Here is an 8,576-nt window from a genome sequence, read left to right as displayed (position 1 = left end):
CAGAGGCCCTGCTCCCTGTGCTTCCACGACCTCTTTGTTCCACGAGTTCGCACCCCGGGACGAGATTACGCAACCACCACCACTTTTCCATGTTTTCCACATGGAATTCGGGAAGAAAACTCACCCTGTCATTTCCTGACCAAGGCAAGCCAGGGTCCCTTTCCGGCCTGACTGGGCTTGGGGCTGTACCTGACGCTCTCCCCGGCGCTGCTCCCATCCGTCCCTCCAGGCCTCTGCTCTGGGGTGGCCCCCAATTGGGGTCGAGGAGCCGCACGCAGTCCAGGAATATGTGTGGAAGGCAGTATTTCCGCGAAAGATGAGTTTGTCTTGTTACTTGTCCTAGCACCCTCTCACAAATGATGCCTTCACCGAAGGAAAGCCCGGTTGCCTTTTCTGGAATACTCATTTTGCCAGTTGCAGGATTTGGAATTTTAAAGCCATAGTTCTCCTAGCTCCCTTCTCCACCTGCTTTTGAAAGCACAACAGAAATCTGCGGGCTTGAATTTCCATTTTGTGTGAAATCCTTCGTAGACACTCTGAGTCTTTTTTTCCACACTGGCACCTTGAAATATATATACTTATTGAGGGGAATTTGTTAAGGTATGGGTAGCATTAAACAGTAGGTACCATTGTTTGCTGCTCGAGGCCCCATAGGAATAGCTAAGTGAAAATTGGATCATGTTTTCTTGAGCTGCGCTAATGACACAAAATTCCCAACTTGTGTTCCAAAGTAAGGGCAGCTTTTTTGTTGTTGTTGTTTTTAAATATGCAAGACTTCAAGAAGATGATGAAGGGCAAATTAACAAAGATCCAAGCTTCTTCGATAGGTAAGCAAATCTCTTAGGTGTTGAAAGAAGCCTAACCCTCAATTTAACACAGTTTCCGGAACTTCATAGACAATTTTCTAGGACTGATAATAGAAGCCAACATTTGGTCCTAAGTTTCAACATCTCCATTTTCAACATCTCCAGGTCTTTGCCCTAAAATAGGCCATCCATATGTCCTCATTATTATTTAAAAATTATTACTATTAATTCAGTTTCATTTGAACTTTATCTTTAACCACAAAGGTGGAAATAATTATTTTTGGGACTTGAGGAAATAATTTCATTTTGTAAGTGAACATTCTTATGAAGCTTTGTGTAGGCTTCATAAGAATATTGAGATAATATCTCATTTTCGTAGTGTTTCATATTTCAGAAAAAGACATTTACATGTGTGGTCCCAATTTTATCTTCACACATCTGGTTTACATCTTCATGAATTGGAAAAACCCAAAACATTATACTGATAGGAAGAATATTATTTAAACATGTTCAACAAGGTAAAGTGTAGGACTTAACTTACACCCTAAAATCTGGACTTTTTCTTTGGTAGCTTTGAAGGCAATGTGGAACTCAATCAGACCAATAATGATGATGGCTGGCATTTATTCAATACATGGAATGGGCTAGGGGTTGTTCTATGTATTTTTTAGTGTAATAACTCATTTAGTCTCACAACAACTCTGTCAGATGATTAGCGTAGAGAGGTAAATATCTTGCCCAAGTTCCCAAAACTAATCGGTAGCAGAGTCGATTAGGTTCAATGCTGATTGTGGGGAACTACAAGCCATGTGTGTATGTGTGGTATGTGTGTACAAATTTAGGCATAAGACTTGTAAATAAGATTATAGTAATATATTGGGTAAGCAGTTAGAGCCTCTCTGTTAAAAAGGTACTTAGTTTGCTTGGGGTTCAGGTTAAATCATCCTGGAATTAGTGACAAGAATTTCCACTGATACCACAAATCTGTAGCTTCAGTTGCTGTAGGAGGTCTGAGATGGCAGTGCTATTCCCCTTAGTTGAGTGAGTTAATTTGTGTTACAGTTAGGTTCGCCAGAAGCAGATCATAAGGCAGGGCATTCTGGAATCATCAGAGTGCCACATCCTGGCCTTTAACACACCCCCCACACCCCCCTCAGCAGATGTGGGCTGCCCCGGTAAGGGTATGACTCTGCAGCTAAGTAGACTTTGAATGAGCCGACAGCTAGAATCTGCATGAAGCGTCTCCATGTCTGCCGCAATTTTTAACCTTTAATAAAAAGATGGTGTTCCAGTTTGCTAATGATTCCTTTTTCCAAACACTGGAAATGGATTGCCTTTTATAAAGGGTGTTTATTTGGTTACAAAGTTACAGTCTTAAGGCCATAAAGTGTCCAAGGTAAGGCATCAGCAATAGGTTACCTTCACTGGAGAAAGGCCATTGGCATCTGGAAAGCCTCTGTTAGCTGGGAAGGCATGTGGCTGGCATCTGCTTGCTTTGCTCCTAGGTTGTGTTTCAAAATGACATTCTCCAAAGCATCAGCTTTCAATGGCTGTTTTCAAAATATATCTCTAAGCTCCAGCTCCTCAGTGTCACTCTCAGTTGCTCTCCAAAATGTTACTCTACGCTGCTCTGAGCTCCTTCTGTCTATGAACTCTTTTTATAGGATTCCAGTGATTTAATTAAGACCTACCCTGAATGGGTGGGGTAACACCTCCATGGAAATTATCCAATCAAAGTTCTTGCCCACAGTTGATTGAATCACATCTCCATGGAAACAGTCAATAGGTTCAAACCTAATCAACACTAATATGTCTGCCCCCACAAGATTGCATGAAAGAACATGGTGTTTTGGGGGACACAATACATCCAAACCAGCATAGATAGTAAATTAATAAAGTTTAACTTTTTTCCTTGCAATTTTATTGAGATATAGTCACATACCATACAATCATCCAAAGTGTACAGTTATTCACAGTATCATCATATAGTGATGCATTCATCACCACAATCAATTTTTGAACATTTTTAGTTTTATTTAAACATGTTCAACAAAGGTAAAGTGTAGGACTTAACTTACACCCTAAAATCTGAACTTTTTCTTTGGTAGCTTTGAAGGCAATGTGGAACTCAATCAGACCAATAATGATGATGGCTAGCATTTATTCAATACATGGAATGGGCTAGGGGTTGTTCTATGTACTCTTTAGTGTAATAACTCATTTAGTCTCACAACAACCCTGTCAGATGATTATCTCCATTTTACAGATAAGGAAATAGCATAGAGAGGTAAATATCTTGTGGTGATGAATGCATAACTTAGTTTAAGTAAAACTAAAAAGAAAAGAAAAAAAGTACACCCAAAACATCCCATACCCTTTCTCCCCCACTATTATTCATTTACTTTTTGTCCCCATTTTTCTACTTATCTGTCCATACACTGGATAAAGGGAGTATGAGCCATAAGGTCTTCAGAATCACAAGGTCACACTTTATAAGCTATATAAGTATACGATCGTCTGCAAGAATCAGGGATACTGGATTGCAGTTCAACAATTTCAGGTATTTCCTTCTAGCTAGCCTAACATACTAAAAATTAAAAAGGGATAGCTATATAATGAAATTTCATTATTTTTGTGAAAGTTATAATACAGGTATAGGAAAAAGTTTTCTAATCACTGTGCAATGGTGTGTCCATTGCTGGCTTTTAAGATATATGAAACATTTAAGAGAATTTCATGACCACGTGTCACATGCTCAAGATTGATTAATTGGTATTAGATTTGCAAGTTACATACTTGCTTATAAAGATTTCACTGGCTAGGTGTCAGATATATTGCAGTTGTAGCAGCAGTTTAAAATGTCTAAGAAAATTTGATTATTTAAGTATGCAAATGGTGTTAAATATTTAAGAGTATTTACTCTGTTAAACTTGTGAATTAATTAAACAGTAATCAGAGAATAAGTGAAAGTGATGGTCCGTATTTTTATACAAAAATTACCAGATTTATAAATAGACTAAGAAGATTTGTAAGTTTAACTTAAAATCTTAAGAAATACAATATTATAATTTTAACATATTTTGCCTATTATTAATCATGCCAAGAATAGTTTCTTATCTGTACTTTGTATTCACTCCCTGAACTTTTGCTATTCTTTCTATGTTCATTGATTCCCAGAAATATAAACTCTAGTCCTGACTTCCCACTTGAAGTTCAGTTCTGAATGTTCAATAGCCTATAGACTTTCTGTTCAAATACAAACCAACAGCTCAGGTTCAGAATGTTCAAAACTTAATGAATTATCTCTCCCAATACTTGTACTTTCCCAATAACCTAATTTTTGTTGAAGATTTTATTATTTCTTTTAAGATATTAAGCTAGCAAACTTGGAGTCTTTAGTCACTCTTAAGTCACCTTCATATTTCTTATATACAGGCATCAAATTTTTAATGTCTTGTAATGTTTCTTATGTTCATCGTTTCTCCTCCATCACTCTTGCATGATCTCCAGCCTAAGCCCAAGAAATGTTCCTTCTGAATTATTGCCATAGTCTTGCCAGCCTCCAGTCTCTTTCCATTTAAGCAGTTTTGCCAACCTGCGCATACCATTCTTCCATATTTTGGAACCTTCAGCAACTCACTAATTCTTCTTATCTTGGCATAGACTCATAAAACTTTAGGGCTGAAGAGAAAATCTTAGAAACTAATGCAAGGTAATCCCCCTTTTTCCTTAGCTTTATAGATGCAAAGAATGCGTTCCAGAGTGATCATATGACTTTCTTTGATATTACATTGATAATTAGTGACAAAGCTGGAATGGAGAGGTGTAGGGAGCATATCTTACAATTCTTTTTTTTTTTTTTTTGTCTCCCATTGTACTGGATGTCGAGCTGTTCATTTGGTAGGCACATTGCAAATATTTGTTAACATATAAATTAAGCTCTCTTTGACTCTCTGTTAAGATCTCATTCTATTGCAAATAACAGAAATCCAATTTAAAGAAGCATGAATAATAAAGTAAATTAACTTGGCTCATATTACTAAAAAACCCACCAACAGAGGGATGGGTGGATTCAATGGCTCAAATGATTAGTCAGGACTCTGTCTGACTGTCTGTCTCTTGGTAAGCCCTCTCTATATGGCTGTACGATGGCCTCTGGCATCCCAAAACTTATGGGAGAGAGAACCCCAATAGCAATGGTAAAAGGTTTCCAGAAAGGTCTTCAGCCCAGTTTGGGTTAGTCTGTGAACTAAGCACATTGTGCAGGGAGGGAGTACTCTAAGAGGACAGGTTGGGACATGTATCTTCCTTGCTTTTGAGTACTTGAGATTACCCTTATTGACCAGAGTCTCATGGAATAGATAAGGGGTAGTGTCTAAAAGGAAGAAATTCTGGGCAGATAGAAAAGTGGGAGATAACCACTAAATTTACTTTTCTTTCCCTTCATATCTTATCAGCCACCAAGAAGTCCTTTGTTGTTGTATCTATTTGTCCATTCATTTCTCTCCATTTCCACTGCCATCAATTTAGTCCAGGTTCCCATTATTAATCTCCTAACTAATCTCCTTTCTACCACCCAATCTCTATCAAATTTATCCTGCATACAGATAAGCATTCTCTAAAATATAGACATTAAAATCATTCCCCTATGCAAAGTTATTCCCATTGCTGGAGTGATAACTGACTAGCTTGGAATTCAAGGTTCTCAATAACTTTGTTTCACTTCTTTAATTTTTTCAGTATTACAGCAATGGAGGTTCTAGGTGGAAAGTGAGGCAAATAAAGACTGGATTTTCTGGAGCTCCCTCTCTTCAGCTATCGGTCATGTGATATGTAGATTAATTTTTCTGGCTAAAAGGCTCAGATTTGTTGTATTCATTTTGTTGTTTTTAATTTTTATCCCAGCAATACAGGCATAGAACTTAAAAATTCAAATAGCACTAAAAGGATTCTAAACAACCATAAAAGAGATTCCATGGCCCCTTCTTCAGATGGAACCACTTATAACTTTTTAGGTTATTTCTCCTGGTATTAACCCCCATATTTTCCACACACACTCACTTGCATATGACTTATCATTCTGGCCCCAAATCAATTCATGGCTCAATCCTTCATTGTCCCAATATCAGAACCCTGAGAGAGGAATCTGATTGGCCCAAGTTATGTTTTTTTCAGCAGGTCACGGAATACTGACCACCCTTTATGTGGGCTGGTCTTAAGTCAAGTCCCCATTCTGAACCATTGTTAGAGCTGGGGCAAGATGATGGATGCTCTAGGTTGGCTAATAATGAGGTGTTTGATTGTAGCAAATGGACTTGATGCAGTCCAGTCCATTCTAATTCCCTTCTGGCATGCCTTTAATCCTTAAGGCTGGAAGCACAGAGACTACATTTCTCAGAGGTTCTTACAGTTTGGATTCCACATGAAACTTAGTTTCTGCTAAACTGATGTACCTGAGGGAGATTTGGAAGAAAGAAGTGAACATTCTGAGATGGAGGTTATATTTCTGTTTTTTTTTCCACTGGCAGCATGTTTACTGAGGTGTTGGTTTTCCTGAAGCAGCTTTGCAGAGTTCCCAGCATTCAGTCCCTAATTTTGTGAGTGATGAGAGCTCAAGGACCAGGGCATCCATTTTGCTGATTCAGATCATGGCAGAGTCAGCGGCTAGAAGCAGCTTCCTGATTCCACAATTCCCTAAGTGTGGCAAAAGCATAGTGCCAATGTTGGGCCAGTTCTGTGATGGTGTTCTGGAAGTTGTTCCTGTAAGCCCAGCCTCAAACCCTGTTCCTCCAGTCTTTCCACTGATTTTATAAACCTCTAATATTTTCCTAGCAAAAACCTTTGTTTAAGTTAATTAGAGTGAAATCTGTTATTTACAACTGAATCCTAACTGATACAGCTTTCAAAAGTATTCTTTAAATATTTGTTCAAAATAAACTTGATGGGAGCAGTGGGAAATTAATTTGAAACTATGCTTGAATTATACTTTCTGAAGAAGTGTCAATATTTTGAAACAATTTGAAAATATGTTTCATATTTTTCTATAGTTTATACTATCTTTTCACTTTTCTTTTGCAATTTTTCTGAACCAGACACCTTTGGAGATATAGTAAAAGGTTTAAAATTTGTATTCAAAAATAGGTAACTAATTCCTGGACAACAGCACTATGCCATGAATTATTTGGTTTCAGAATTAGTCTGCCTGCTGAGTTTCATCTGATTGTTCCTGCAAAAATGCAAGATGCAAAAACATAACCAACTTAGCTAGACTGAGGAGGGCAGTGAGGAATACTGAGTACAGGCCCTGGAGGAAGACTAGTTTCAAATCATAACTCTACCATCTGCTCCTTGTGCGGTCTAGGGCACATCTCAATTTACTCACCTGAAAAATAGGTTTAAACACAAAAACCTTATACAATAGTTGCTGGGGTTAAATGAAATAATATATGTAAAACACTTGGATAGGGCCTGTAATCATAAGCATCTAATAAATGTTAGCTTAATACTATTGTTTTTAGTCTCCACATCTCTGTACTGTATTTCAAGAAGGGGCAAATTTATGTTTCTCCACTTAAAAAGAATTGACATTCTTTTATCTGAGTTAATTGGTTCTATAGTTACTAAATATCCCAGTGATATTTCAGTGTCCCTTTTAGATTAGTTATTTGGATAACTGCCCAACAGCCTACCCCTTAATCCAGCTCTTTCTGTGGTTAAGAAAGCGCAGGATCATGTAAACAGAGAAGCTGAAGGTGGGGGCAATTCACTCAGAAAAGGTCTAGGGCCTCTATTGAAGTAACATCTCTAGTACAATCCTCTCTAATTTATAATTTATCACTGTCCTTTTAAATCATGACACACTTTACAAATGTCACACACTCCTTTTTCTAGACACTGCAGTTGACAGCTGTTGGTCTAGAAGAAACAAATTATTGTGCCCCAAATTGAGAGACTTGAATATAGTGAACCAGATATTTTCTTACATTTTGTAGGCAGGAAGCATACTTGTATTGGGAACTTAGTTTTCATATGTTAATAAAAATTTATCTGGAACTTCATACTTTACAAAGCAACTTCACAGTCTCCTTATTTGAAGCTTGAGATGGCAGTACGTTTAGTTAAGTAGGGAGGTATTCTTGTTTCCATTTACAAATGAGGAACTTGGTGGACTTTTGCATGGTCACATTTAAAGTTATTGGCAGAAGCAGAACTTGGGTCAATTTCCTGATTCAGATCAGTGTGTTTTATGCTTCCTTTCTTAAAGAAAGTTTTCAGAATGAGGGTAATGTGGTTATAGAGTACTACTGCTAAATTACTGATCTTAGGCTAAATAATGTGATCAGAACTGTCATTTGGAAAAATACCATGATCTTCTAGGGTTGTCCTTTTGTAGAAGGTGAAAACTAAATATTTCTCTCTTCCTTTCTTTGGAAGGTTGATGTTAAACTTTTAAAAGCCATCTCTTTTAAAAAGAATGCCAGACATAGGCAATTTTTAAAGCCAAAGTGAAGGTTTGCAAGCCATTTAAACACTCAGTTAGTTGGGGAGAGACTGAAATACCAGGAGATGGGGTTATTTATGGTGCTGCTCTGAGAGCCAGTGTATATATATTTATTCACATTAGAGTGGAACTCTGGCTCTGGATCATTTCCTGACTTGTTTGAGAATCTAGGCAAGTCATTTATTATGTCTGTATGTTGGAATTATAGCCTTGCCTCAGAGGTGTGCTCTGTGAATAAATGAAATTCTATTTGTAAATTGTGTTTAAGT

This window comes from Choloepus didactylus, chromosome 6, assembly GCF_015220235.1.
Source record: "Choloepus didactylus isolate mChoDid1 chromosome 6, mChoDid1.pri, whole genome shotgun sequence".
NCBI lineage: Eukaryota > Metazoa > Chordata > Mammalia > Pilosa > Megalonychidae > Choloepus > Choloepus didactylus.
This window is presented reverse-complemented; position numbering follows the sequence as displayed.